Raw genomic sequence first — 14,666 nt, 5'->3', positions numbered from 1 at the left:
AAATGCCTATTCACTCCTCAAACATAATTTGATTAAATTGTGTTCATTTAGGCTTATATCCCTGTTTATCACAACAGGCTAACTTGTTATACAAACTAACAGAAATAAGAAAGAAGAAAATAATACAACTCATTTTAGTTTTGAAAAAGTAAATTTATGAACACCTTTGTTTAACTTTCTTGTCTAGTGTTGGGTGGGTATGATTTCAAAGTTATATTTAGAGTGGAATAAACTAATAAACCTTTGGAAGTTTTCAAGCATACACTAAAGTAGAAAGAATAATACAATAAATCCCATATAACTCTCTTCTAGCTTCACTATCTACCAGCATTCTGTCATCCTTGGACTAGACTTTTAAATATCTGAAAAATGATTCATTACCAAAAGGAGTAATGAAGTTTAAGTTTAAGATTAATTGTATTATAAAACATATCTTGATTTTACACCAATCTATCCAGTGAAAAATGTTAATAATGGAAAGCAACCAGGGCTCTGCTTCACCTACTCCAGGGGTGGGAAGGAAGAGACTCCCCATGGCTGAAGGAAGTGGTGGGAGGGAAAAAAGATTTTTTTCCTTTTGTTTCCTACTTGTGTCCCTATCAAGTCCATCCCATTTAATACAATAATAATAATAATATTATTAATAATAATAATATCAATATTAGCTACCATTTATTATGTGTCTTCTGTTCTAGGTGATTTGCTATTTCCTTTACAAACATTTCTTTATTCATTTTTTATCAGCCCTGGAAGCTAGTTATCCCCATTTTATAGACGAGGCAACTGAATATCAGAATGGATAAGTAAGTTTCTAATGTTGCACAGAGTCTAGAGAACAGTGCTGGGATTCAAACCCAGGTCTAACACTCAACCAGATCCTGCCATTCCCCCTCCAATACCACAAGCTATGCTGTTCTTAGTCCTGACTCCTTGCTTCCTCTGTGAGACTCCTGGCAAGTCTCTACCTTCATGTAGCAGGGCCCTGTCATTGCTTTGCCTCATCCCCTTGGCACATAATATTTCCTTTCATGCTAGTTACACTTCCTATTATCAGAACCTGCAACTCTGCCTGAGGGCTCTCTTCCACCTTTGGAGCCAGTTCTGCTCCAGCACAGGATAGGCCAGATGTTACCACTCGCCACCCATGAAGGGAGTGGGTGGATAAGTACCCCAGCTTCCTCATCCTTGGCCGGGATAACTCTGTAGTGCTTGCCCTGCACTGGCTCCAGAGTTCCTCTCCAGCATTATACTCTAGTTAGACACAGGGGAAACTCACTTGCAAACACACCCTTTAACAATTTTCTTCCCTTTGCATCTCATTTTTCCACTTCCTAAATCAACTTCTTGCCTAAAACCCTTGTCAGCTTCTGCTTCTAAAGCAGCTAAAATTCTTTATATGCTTTGAGTTTCTTCTCTCATAAAAGTGAAAGTGTTGTATGAGATGAATTCAAGAATTCTATAATTCTATCGTATGATAATTAATGTAACCCAGACATGAAATGGGATCTTCTTGTCTCTTATGGGTCAGATAAAATTTGCTCAACACCATCAACTCCAAAACAATGGCCATGGAAGTCTAAAGCCTTCTCGAGAGTTTGGAGAATTCTGAAAGCCTTAAGCTCTTCTGGTCACATTTACTTCCCAGGCTTCTGTTTCCTTAGAGACAAGTCTGTACTGTGTAAACCTACATACTAGGATCTGAACTTCTTTGAATTCTCTTAAAGCAAAGCAAACAATAAACAAAACGTTCCAAAACCATTTGCACCTTTGTCAGACTTTAATGAACTTCTGGAGAGAAGATGAAAGAGTGAGAAAGAGTGATTTCGGTTCCTGTAACACAAAGAACTACAAGCAGAACAGTTCTTTTCACAATTCTTAACAGGTCCTTTGAGGACCCCACTGCTGAGGAGTTTCAATGATCCTTCCCCTCACTTAACCTCACCTCTCTCCCTCTCTTTCTTCTTCTCTCTTTAGCTCTTCACTCGTTTTCTTCTCCGTTACTCTGAGGAGCAACAACATCCTCTCCTGTCTATATAATCCAGCTTCTCCCTTTTGGAGTGTATAGGTACAGATTTTTCATCTAAGTCTCACAGCCTTGCTTATATCAAGTGGACTCATTGGTTTATTCTCAAACAATGACATATTCCTACTAAGGAGAATTTTGGTGGTAGTTGTTCAGCTAATCATCCCTTCCATTTCCACCTCCTCCTCCTCATATGAATTATAAATAGTTTTCTTTCTCTTCCTCTTTTGGGCACTCCTGTTATCTCTTTGACTTACTAAAATAAGAATCCTTAATTGGTTTTCATTTTTTTTTCTGCTTTATACTTCTCTTTCTCTCTCCATTTGGCTAATATCTTTAGTCCTCTTTTCCAGGCAGTCCTTAATGCTGGTCTCTACCTTATGGTAACCATGTCACACCTTTCTTCAAGTTGAAGATGGCTTTTCACTGTTCTACAGAGAATGTACATGATGGTCCTTCAAAGAAATCTTCCTGTATTGAAAAAAGAAGTACATACTGATAATTCCTTGTGGCTTCCCTAGGCTGGTTATGCTACAACTTCATTTTTTTCCTTCTTTTTTTAATATAACTTATTTTTTATGGAAAGTATCTTGCATTCATGATGGATGCTTTCTAGGTTTTACTACACATTTTAATGTTAAAAGTTAAGTTATTTTTTACATGCAAGTCGTGCAAATAGTTTTCCCCACATGGGATCACTGATTATAAAAAGAAGACAATACCACAAGGGTTGTCTTTTTTAATTGAAAAGCTAACAAACTGTCTAGTTATATTTCCCTCCAAACCACAAACAGTAGTAACTGAGACTCTAGCCAACATATTCAAAGCTGAGAGGATTAAAAATGCAAAAACAAATCCTTACATCCAATTAAGGGATTGCTGCTACATACGGGCTAATTAATTCCAATGGTACTTACTCCTTGACCCCAGAAAGATAACCTTAATAACCCCCACTTAGAACATTTACCTCAAGTAGCCTTTCTCCAGTTTCCAAATCATGAATAATGATAATACTTTGTTAATTCTATTTCATAGAACATTTTGCAAGTAGTTTTATTTACAACGCCAACTTTTAAAAGGTCACTAAAGTTAATTGTACAATAAATTCAGCAGAAGTCACTTTACAAAAAGAGAGAAGGACAAAAATGACAGTTTTTATAGAGAACCCACAGTTCAGCTTTATTCAGAGCAAAGGAAAAAGAAACTTGATAATACTGGAAGAAATTCAATCATAGGTTTGGAATCTATACTCAAACTACACATACAATGAAGACAATATTCTCCTAATTAACTGATTTGCTGCCGCATTTGTTTACTGCTTGTTTAATATTAACAATTATAAGCAGAGCAGTGCAACTAGTATTTGGAACAATCTTTGCATGTTACAGTGTCAACGCACAATATTTCACTTCTCTTCACACTACTTGTTCTCTTTGTGTTCCTGGGCTGCTGCTTCTTCTTCAGTAACATCATTTTCGATATTGAAGTTCTTGTAAATCTCCTCAGGAGTTTTCCCCTTGATCATATTGGGAACAGTCTGGCATGTCACATTAAGCAAATCTTTGATGTCTAAGCAGTTTGGAGCCAGAATAAGTTCTGAAAGTGTTCCTTGGTCAACTTTCAGGAATTCTTGGTCCCAAATAATATCATCTGTTCTCTTTTCTCTGTTCTCATCATCCTCAGGAGGAGGGGCATCCTTGCCGCGGTGCACCACTTTTAAAATATTGCTGCATTAACATTTTATAGAGGAACTGGGTCATCACCACTTTCATCATTCCTAAATCTTCCAACATGGTCTTGATAGTCACAGATTGTTTAGTAATTTCAACGTCAACTTCAAATATCTCTCCAGCACTCTGCAACTTAAGTAAAGGCATGGTGCTCAGTCTCAAGGAGATGGTGGGCCAGAGGCTGATAAGAGTAGGGTGGCATCAACAAACACGAGAAGAGAAAGGTGAATAATAAGGCCCTCCACAACTTCAGTTTCTAATCAAACCTGAAATAAGCTCTTATTGTTTCCTTGCTGTCAAGTTCATATTGCCTGTATTTGTTTGTCTGTGTCCACTAAGAAGCAGACACCAAGCTGGGATGAAGTGCGTCGGAGATGCATCGGTGGAAATGTCAGTGAAAGTTAAGAGCAGGAAGGAGGAAGTAGGGAGAGCCTTCAGACCACAATGCGGTTCTCACACCTGTGCAAGGAGAGAGGGAAGGAACGATTGGATACAAAGAGTCTCAGATTGCAGCACAGATGTAAGAAAATTTTGGTCAGGCTGAAGAGAAGTCCTGTAGCCAAAGCTGCCTGTTAGAGAGTCCTGTGTCTGTAGAAATGGAACAACACTAGTGTTCTAGCCATTCTCTGTCATTGGTTGAGTGTAGGCCAAAGGAAGTGTGACCTTGGTGAATGTTGTTGTGGATCCCTAGGACAGAAGGTGGGCAGTGGTATAGATTCTCTGTAGCAGGAAAGCTGAGTGGTTCATCCTAATGGCCACCACACTGGGCTTTCTCAACACTTCCTTTCTACTGGTATATTGATTTATTACTTTGTCTATTATCTATGTAAATTATATATCTAACATCAACAGAAAATCTTTGGTAGGTGACTATTATGTCAAATAATTTTATATAATTAGGAATTAAAATACATTTACATGATAATTCTTAGAATAATTGTTTTCTCTTACTGATTTTTATTCTAAAATGGAGAATTTTAATTTATGATTTCCAAGAAAATCAATTTGAACAAAATTTCTTTCAATTTTAATAAACGTTTATCAATATCTTTTTTTAAAAAGTTAAAATATGAGATTTTTATAACTTCTAAATATTCATTAAAGCTGCTTCTTGAAGTAATATTTTTTGTAAGGGCTAGTTATAATTAAAAAATTCAATTATATGAAAATAAGTGATTATAAAAGAGATTAAAGTGATAACTTATTCTCGTCAGCATAAGAACTAGTTTATTTATAAAAAAAATTCATGCTGAAAAAAGTCCCCACAGTTAGTAATACCGATATAGCATATTTTCGTTATATTTCTTAATGGAAAAAAAATCAAAATCAACTGTTTAGTACCCCAGAACTTTCTACAAGAGAATGAGATAAAAGATCACCCAGAAAAAAAAACTCAGTGTAAAGAAAATTTAACTTTGGGTGGTGAACACACAATGCAATATACATATGACATATTATTGAATTGTATACTTGAAACCTATTTGATTTTATTAATCAATGTATCCCCAATAATTTTAATTTAAAAAACTCAGTGTCATTAGTGACATTAACTTCGTATCAGATACTGTTAAGTATTTTAGATGAATATGTTATTTAATCCTTATAAGATTCTTATTCCCAATTTACAGATGAAGATACTGAGGGTTGAAGGGGTTTAAGTAACTGCTTAAAGTCCCTCTATCATGTTGGAGCTGGAAGTAGAACTTGTGATTATCAAATGCCAAAGGATTCACTTATCTACTATGCTATCTTGCATTTCTAGTTAAGAAATCTGCTGAATTGGGCTAGAGGTATGTCAACTATGAAGCCTCTTTCTGCCTCTATAGGCAGAATTTCAAAACTTTTAGTCTTATAGGAAACACCTTTGTGAATTTTGTCATATCCTTAAAATATCCGCACTTTTATTCGCTTAATATTTTTAATTGACACATTAAAAAAAACTTTGCTTCATCATAAGAAGGAATATCCATGAGATTGATCTGCTAGTTATATATTCTAATTTATAATAAATAGCCATATTACAGGTTACTCCCTCCTAAAATTCAATTGTGCCAATAGTGGTCCAGATGACAGTGGTGGAGAAACATCAGACTAAGACATAGACTAAAAGCAGGCTAAACGGCTGTTGTCCATCTCTTTTTACTGGTTTTGGCCCGCTGGAACTTACCACTGCAATGTTTATTTGGGGTGTATATGTGTATGTGTAATGGGATAAGGCTGGGGAAGGGAGAAGGCCAAGATATTGTGTCTGCACTAAGGTTTACAAAAAGAATAGAGCAACCAGCCAGTTAGTCCCTGTAGACTCATCTACAGACTTTACCACGGACATTCTAAGGTAGAGACAGACAAAGCTAGTCACTGGAGATAGTCAATGGGGCACACAGATACTTGAAGAGTGCGCACATGCAATGCAGCCAGGGTGGTTGTGTACTCTTCCCACAGAGAACTTCACTGTTCACTCTTTTGGTTCAATCCTATGCCACTGAGGGGTTCCTCTGCAAAAGGTTTAGCACTAGAGCTTTGTCCTCAGTGTGTAGTGCATTGAGAAGATACCTTGAATGTGACCAGTAAATATTGGCCACAAAATCTTATAATAAGACTTCTAAGCCTGAAAGCTTTTTTCTAAAGCACTTGAGATGCAACCAGTCCCAGACTTACCTAATTTATTGCTGTCCTATCAGCAAAACAAAGAGAGATTTTAAGAAAACGTTAACTAAATATCAAATAGATAGGGTTTTTTTTGGAAAATTACTTTATTATGAAACTTTCCAAATATATACAAAAATAGAGTGTAGGATAATAAACCTCTATATACCCATCCACCAGCTTTAACAATTATCATTTTAAAAAAAATCTATTTCTCCTTCCATTTTTTTGCAGGATTATAAGATTCTTCAGTATGTACCTCTGAAGACATTTTTGTTTTATATATAACTGCCAAGTCACTATCACATCTAACAAAATTAACAATAATTCATTTATAGTGTATAATACTCAGACTATAATCTGATTTTCCTGATTATCTCAAGGGTTCTTTTCACAAGTGGTTTGTTCAAATCAGGACAAAATCCACACATTGCATTTCATGATTATGATTCTTAAATCTCTTTTACTCTTTTACAACCTGCCCCCTGTTTTTTCATGCCATTGATTTGGTAAAGGAACGAGGTCATTTTTCTTATTGAATATTTGACATTCTGGATTTGACTGATTGCTTCTTTGGGTTGGTTTTAAAACCTGATCATCTGTCCCTGTATTTCCTATTAGGTCTAGAGGCTTGATTAGATTCAGATACAATTTCTAGGGCAAGAAGGCCTCATATTGGTTCTGGGTACCTCTGATTCTGTCATATCGTGATGCATATATATTGGGTTGTCGGATGTTTAGGTTCTAGTTTTTCTTTTTCTTAGTTGCTCTGTCACTTTGGTAAGATTCAGAATTATGCTACATTTATTATCTTTGCCTAACCAAATTAAAAAAAAGTTAAAATTTATTTAGATGAAATGACTAGGCAGAATAACAGTGGTTCTGAGTCTCTTAGACAGTTTGTATTTGAAGAAGCTTCTGCTTTATACACAAAGGGATCGACTGTATAGGGAAAACTATATAAGATATGAACACTTAGGGATTACCAAATGTAAAATCACAAAAAGCACATCACTAATTGCTATATTTAGAAGCAACACTATTAAAAGTCAGTATGAAAATGGCTGAAATATAATGAGTCATTTGCTAATTAGCTTATGGATTTCCAATGCTACTTCTTCTAGCCCTTTCCTCTTCCTTAGGGAGTCTTTGGTGGTATTTTACTGCTTTCTAACATCTCCAGAAATTATTGTATGCTGGTAACTGACCATAAATTGTACATGTGGAGAGACACATAAGAGATTATGACTCAGGATCCATGCTGTGTTACTGACTGAGATAAACTATGAACAAGTTTGCACCACATTTTCAGAGCAGAAAGTAGTTAGAATTCTGCTGACGACCTAGCATGCTATCTATTTCTTGGTAAAGAAATGGAAACATAAATCATGAAGGTCAATGTGCCCACTGAAGAAAGAGACCGCATATCACCATGCTTCTCAGGTACTACACGTGTTCTGCTATGGGTCTAGCCCACGAGTTTGCAGCCACGACTGCATCTGGGGAGCTTTTTAACTCACTGATGCCCAGACTCCACTCCAGGACTGAGTGTGGTTCTCTGAGTATGGGTCTCTGAGGGTGGCATCTAGGCATTGTTTTTTTTAAAAAAGCTCTTCAGATGATTCTCATATGCAGTCAGGCCTAAAAACCTCCAATCTAGCCAGCAAATAAGATGTAACATTTATAGGTCTTACTGTGTGCAAAGGATTGTGCTTTAAATCTCTTGCACATGAGGAAATTGATGCTTGGAGAGATGGCATTTGCTCAAAGTCTTGCTACACAGAAGAGTTTCACACCCAGTCTGTATGGCTTCAGAACTAGGGTCTTAAAAAAATTTTTTTTAATATGACCAAAAGTGAGACATAAAATTTACATCATAACTTAGAACATATAAGATAGTGAAATGCAAGTTTAACAAATTATCTTAATCTTCTTAAATATGATACTCTCTGATATTTTGTTTTATTTAATTAAAAAATGCTGTTCTAAACCCACTAAAATTATTTTATGACTTGCAGTTTGAAACACTCTTCTAAACCATGTCAGTATAGATTTCATTTCTGTTCCAAACATATGACAAGATCTTTTCTCCATCAATGCCTTTCTCCTTTTGTTTTCTCATCTGGAAAGCCCATTCTTTTTTTCTTATTTCTTAAAGGTCATCAAGTTGGTTCCTGGCTAAAAAGCATTTTCCAGGTTACTCCAGTTCATAGCGTCTCTTATTTCAATGCCTATAGTTAATACACAGAGCCACAGAGCTCATCACATTTTTTTTAATACTAAATTATATGATATATTATGATGCTCTGTAATTACTTATATGGTTATGTCTCCTTGACTAAATTTAACATTTTTGAGAACAGTGACTATATTGTATGCTTTTGCTTCTGTACTTTTCAAAATGTCTAGCACAGAGCTGGGCACATCACAGATGCTAAAAACGGCTGTGTGACCCTAGACCAATCAATCTCTGAGCTTTCAATTCTTTTTTAAAAAACTTTCTTTGAATTTGTTGGGGTTACACTGGTTAATAATATTATATAAGTTTCAGGTATACAATTTTATAATACAATATCTGTATACTCTATTGTGTGCTCACCATCCAAAGTCTACTCTCCTTCCGTTACCATATATTGAACCTTTTTACCTTCTTAGTCTTTCCCCAACCCCTAAATTTCATTTCCTCATCCCTAAAGTAAAGGGAGGGTATTTTAGGTTAATTTTGAAGCCTCTTCTACATCTTTAATTATTTTTTTAATGATATCTAAGAACTTCTATAAAATACAGAAATGAAGGAAGAAAATATGAAACATTTTTATTAGAACTATAAGAAAAGTTCTTGCGTGGGAAGTAAAAAGGCTAAAATTGTTTGGCATTTTTTGGCAGGCAAAATATAAAATCGGTGCTATCTCTGAAAATATTAAGAACAACTTATTGGAGTTTGAAAATGAAGCTGGGCTGAATACATATGAAATAAGAAATTTCCATAGATTCTTATGAAGTCGAATTGATTCCATAATAACACAAGCTTAACAATGAAAGTGGGGTTGGGGGCTCATAGAGGCAGAGGTAACATGATTTAGGATAAACATTACTGAATACAATTATAATTTAGGTATTGTTTATTTGCCAGTGTTTTATTAAACATTGCTGAGAACCTTCCCAGTGGCTTATGGAGCCAAAGAATGTGGCTGGCTGATTCATTTACTTGAAATCCCATGATCATCAGCATTCTTCTGATCCTGAGGTTGCTGGCAGAGGATCCAGAGAGGCAGTCAGTCCCTTTGATGGTCTGTGTGTATGTGTATTTGGTGGAGAATGGGGGGATATGGGGAATGGGTCATCTATGGTCTTTACCTACTCAACATTCATTTCCTTCTTGTTAACAACACTAATTTTCCTTTGGGGAACCTCCTTTCTTCCACTCAGTCCACACAGTATGAGTGTTTATGGGGAGTGGAGGGCACTATAGCTGTCTCCCTTGACTTTTTCCAGACATACATAAATGACCCCAACCTGACTGTGCATATTCCAACCCATGGTTATAGTGGTTATAACCATGGTTACAGATGGGCACAGAATCCAAGTGAGTCCCAATGTGACTCATTCCTTTGCCTGTGCTCTTGCCTAGGGGATCAACTGATAAGGAGGTTGGAGGAGGAGGTAAACCTGGGCCTGTAGGCCTAGGCCCTGATTAGAGAAAAAAAAATATCAGTGCAATGAAAGCACAGTCCTGATATGGAGAGAAACTGAGTCCTGACACTCTGAGTATCTGAAGGAAAAAAAAAAATTAAAAAACTCATTTTTTTGTTGTTGTTTTGTTTTGCCAGCTTTACTCTTGGGATTTATAAGCATATAAGTCAATACGTACCAATCTCCTCTATTGTAGGTTTTCTTGTCTTTGAGTTTGAGTTGGGTGCCAGTTATTGTTATATACAACCATCCCGACAATATAGGAGTTTAACATAAAACCAGGGTATCTTCACTCTTGCTCATTGCTAACTTCTCTCATCTTAATGTTTGATCCAGGCAGGACCATGCTTCCTATTTTTTTAGAGCCCAAAGCTTATTTCCTCTCCATCTGTAACAGAAGTTGCTACAAGATTTTGCATATTGTCTCCCTCCCTGCCCTCTCCCTTCACAAGTCCACAAATGCTTATTTCACAGCTGCAGGTGGCAGGAGAGGAAGATCCAAAGTTAAATCTCAGGCTACTGAAGCAAGTCTTTTGTGCAAATCAGAAATACCCCTCCATCTAAGCCTTGTTCCCATCCCTTTGGAGCCTAGGATGGATCTTCACCTCAATTGCCTACCTACCTCCACCTCTGTCAGAGGAGGTGGTGCAGGTTACAAAAGACACAACACTCAGGCCCTACAGTACTCAGAGGCAAGAGTTGGAGTCATGAGGTAGAAAAAACAAGCCCTCTACGCACACACACTTTTACTGCTGTCTATTCCTAGGGTGATGGTAGCAGCTGATGCTGTGTGTCTCCCAGATATCCTCACATGGGGTATACCCCTCTATGGTCTCAGCAGACATCATAAATGTTGATGGAAGCTGGAAAAACATCACTTGTTACTTGAAGGCAGCATTTCCCAGTATCATTTTTTATCTGAAGGTGGTATGGTTTCTGGAGGGCCTTCCTGAGTTCAATTTGGAGATTTTGATGTCCACTCTCTGTTGATGAGTCAGTGGTTCAAGAAAACCAGTTGGAGGCCACCTGGCAATTGGCCATTGGAAGAGAAAAGAGCACAGAGTAAAGCAGGGCATTTGGCAAGTCTCCCATGCCACACACCAGTGACACCTTCAGGGCCCAGTCTAAGGGTCTCAGTTGGTCTTTATTAATTTAGTCTCCTGCGTTCCTTAGTTCTTTATCGTGGGAGAGACCCTCATCACTGGGTTGGAGATAGAGGAACAATAAACAGGAGAGGAAACCAATGCCACTGGGCAGTAGCCAGCGGTGAGCCTTGGTTTTGGGGGCGCGGACCGGGGCAGCTCCGCGGGGATAGAGATGTGTGTGGGGAGGTGGGTGGCGAATAGAAGCTAAGACCCTAAAAAGGAGAGGCTCGGTTATGAGAAGAAGCGAGTTTTCAAGGACCGTTGTGGGGCGCAAGTCATCCGTGAGGGCGGCCCCCAATGCAGGGTCGGACCACCCTACCTTTGCCCAGGTGTGGGGGCCACCAGACCTAACCGGGAGCTCGCGAAGCAGCCGGACCAGGGCAGGCGCTGCATCGCGGGGCCAGCCTGGACGGTGGCCTCCGGAATCTCTCAGTCTCCGCTCCCGGCTCTAAACTTGCGTCCTCCCCCACCGCCCTCTCTCCCCACCCCCTCTCCTCCCATCCGAAAACGCGGCGGGCGCCTTTAAGAGGCCGCTTTGGTTACCCTGGGGGCGGGAACCCCCGGCAGATCGGGAGGCGGCGGCGCTCGGCCGCGATGCTCCCGACTTTGTGCTCCAGCGCCCGCCGCCTGGGCAGCCGCGGCGTCCCGCTCTTCCTCCGGCACCGCGAAGCGTTGTTTTTTGCAGCGGGGGAGAGAAGTGCTATGCCGGGAAAGTTCCGGGAGGGACTGGATGGGGCCACGCTCCCTGCGCTCGGCGGGCGCCCGCGCGCAGCCCTGTGTGCGAGGTGAGACGCGGGGTGCGCGGGCCCCCGGCACCGGGAGCCCCGGGGCGGGGGGCCCTTTGATCCGCCGCGGTGGGGAGGGCGTGCGGTTGGGCGGAGTGTGCGCGGCGGAGGAGGAGGCTGATCAGACCGAAGTTGTGCGGGAGAAGCTCGGGTTTTCGGGAGGATTTCTGCAGCTGGACTTGAGTGATTTCAGCCCCCGGCGCCGCACGGCGGGGGCCCGGCCGGGACTCGGTTTCCCCCGGCGCCGCCCCGCCTGGCCTCGCACCGACGCCCCCGCCCGGCCCCGGCCGGCCGGAGCAGTTGGGCCTTCTAGGAAAGCGGGCGGCTGCAGGTCGGCTCCCGAAGCCGGGTTTCTCGCCGCGGGGCTCGCTGCCGGAGAAGCCGAGTGCTGGGAGCGAGAGGAAGGGGATGGGATCCTTTTGAACTTTTCCACTGTGGTCTCGTCACTCCTTAGGGGTGAAATTCACCTCGTTTGCCCGAGTGGGAGGGCTGCTCGCGAGCTCCAGCAGTTCCGAGAGGTTGCCTCTTCCATGTGGGTAAGCTTGCAGCGCTGTGTGTCTTTCAGCCTTGGTCGTTTTTCAGCGTCGCCCTGATTGTCGTCCTCCCTCCTCCGCCCCTTTTGCTTTTGGGAAATTCTTTCTTTCTTTTTTCTTTTTTTGAATATGAGAAAAATATATGCTGGAGGCTCAGAATGCTATAAAAACAAAACAAAACAAAACAAAAAAACACCCAATAATACATCTTTATGAAATCTCGTCCCCCCCCCGCTCCCCCCTCCCCCCCCCCACGCCCCGGGCTGATCCAAATTTTCAAAGTGATCATTTAGTCTCCGATTTTAGGTATTTAGACTTGGTCTCTACTGTAAGGAAATACAAGTATCCGTAGTAGGTATGCAGTTTTTCTCAGTGAGGTAAGATGAGGTTTTAACCATATCTTTTAAATATAGCTTTTCTCTTTATTTGTTGATTTTCATTATGTCTTGGATTAAAAGGCTCTAACTAAATTTAGGAATAGTATATCTAAGAATCATAAATAAAACCTGATGTTTCTTGCATATTCTGACATTGCTTCTGATAGTTTTACACTATTTTAGGTTTTGCCAAATACATGTAATTGTTTGGTGAAACTTGATATAGAAGTACGTTTATTACACAAATCAGTAAGTTTTCTTTTTTCATGTGTCCTGTGGGTGATCAAAGTCCCTTCTCTCACACCCCCAGGAGTCTACCACACCTGTCTATTCCTGTTTCTATCTTCTCTACTTACATTGTGTATGTCTGAGATCAACTACAAATCTAAGATGCTGATGAAAAGTACCTATATTTTGTGAAGTGTTGTAGTACCCAGAATTTTAGTGGCACAATTGATTATATCATCCATGTTATTTTGAAACATAAAATAGAATGTCGGAGCTTGTTTAAAGAAAAGAATACCATGAAGTATTTAGTCAAGTATTTGTTTTGTATATAATTTCGTGTGTGAAAAATATACTACCAAAATAGACAGGAAATATTGTAGGAAACATCTTATTTACAGTGGGAAGTTTTGAAAGAAAATTATTCCAGAATAACCATTAATATTATAACATTTTGTTTGGGATATGGGTTTTCATCGCTGAGTACAATTTTGTCACTCTGCTGTCAAATATACCAGAACTGAAACTTTATAAAAAGAGCTAACAATCTCAAGCATTTTCTGAAAATTTGCAGCAAACTGAACATTCTTGGAAAAGAATTTCTTTAGAAAAAGTCACATACTTAATTCCCTAACTGCAGTTACCATTTTACCTTAAGTTTTCTGGACTCCAGGCAAGTAAGTACTACACTCATTAAGAATTTGGGGTTTTAAGATAGATGTGACTTAGTTCCTAGAATTGTATTGATTAATATGAGTACCTTGCGATTTTGTATATGGTTTATTTGATTTGAGATGATTTCTTTGTGAATGATTCTTTTTGAAACTAAGTATATATATGTATATCACTATATTTCATAAATCCATGTTTTATCTAATATGTATAACAAGGAAATAACATGACATTGTATATGATATATAGAATAATATATAATAATAAATAATATATGTAATAGAAAAAACTATTCAGTGACTTGATAATACACATGCACTAAGAACAGCTGGTCTAAAAGATCAAAAGCTAAAAATAGTTACTGTTAGTGCTTGTCATCTCTTCAGCAAATGCCAATATCAGTTAAGTTAAAGAGTACTGTGTTTTCCAACGTGTTCTTGTTCTTGCACAAGGATTTGACTAGGGATCCATATGCCAATGATCCTCACCACATATTTGTTGAAATGGACTGAAGTATCCTACCAATGGATGATTGAATCAGGCATTTCTTAAGCTTCAGAAGTTTATCTTCAGTAGAAGAATCACTAGGTAAACTTTAGCTTGTCAGTGTACTGTTTTCCTCTTTTAACACTTCAAAAATGACCTTCAGGGCATTCTCCATTGGTCTGGGCTTAGAGAGTAGACCTCAAAGGCATGGGAAGGCAAACCTTGGGGACTTTTTAGTTTTAGTATTCCAGTTCATGAAATGATGTCCTAAGTATTTGACTTGAGAGAGGTACCCATTAATGCTCACAAAAATAATACTTATAATACAATGCTCCAATCACCACAAGCAAA

General features: G+C 39.1%; 1 protein-coding gene and 1 pseudogene across 3 annotated transcripts in view; one reads left to right on the top strand and one right to left on the bottom strand.

Annotated features, from left to right (window-relative positions):
• Positions 1–3,428: 3,428 nt before the first annotated feature.
• On the bottom strand, positions 3,429–3,900 carry LOC107505433 (annotated as a pseudogene).
• Positions 3,901–11,812: 7,912 nt separating this feature from the next.
• Positions 11,813–14,666, top strand: part of GPR63 (G protein-coupled receptor 63) — a 47,814-nt gene continuing 44,960 nt past the window's right edge. Inside the window, exons 1-2 of one of the 3 annotated variants that reach the window (XM_036220134.1) lie at positions 11,813–12,022; positions 12,477–12,558. The gene's annotated coding sequence lies outside the window, so the exon portion shown is untranslated. Of the gene's footprint in view, positions 12,023–12,476; positions 12,559–12,835; positions 13,835–14,666 lie in introns of those variants that run through there. The other 2 variants (XM_016135589.2, XM_016135593.2) reach the window with 2 other exon arrangements.

The sequence above is a fragment of the Rousettus aegyptiacus genome, unplaced genomic scaffold (assembly GCF_014176215.1).
Source record: "Rousettus aegyptiacus isolate mRouAeg1 unplaced genomic scaffold, mRouAeg1.p scaffold_m13_p_1, whole genome shotgun sequence".
NCBI classification, from domain to species: Eukaryota; Metazoa; Chordata; class Mammalia; order Chiroptera; family Pteropodidae; genus Rousettus; species Rousettus aegyptiacus.
This window is presented reverse-complemented; position numbering and strand designations above follow the sequence as displayed.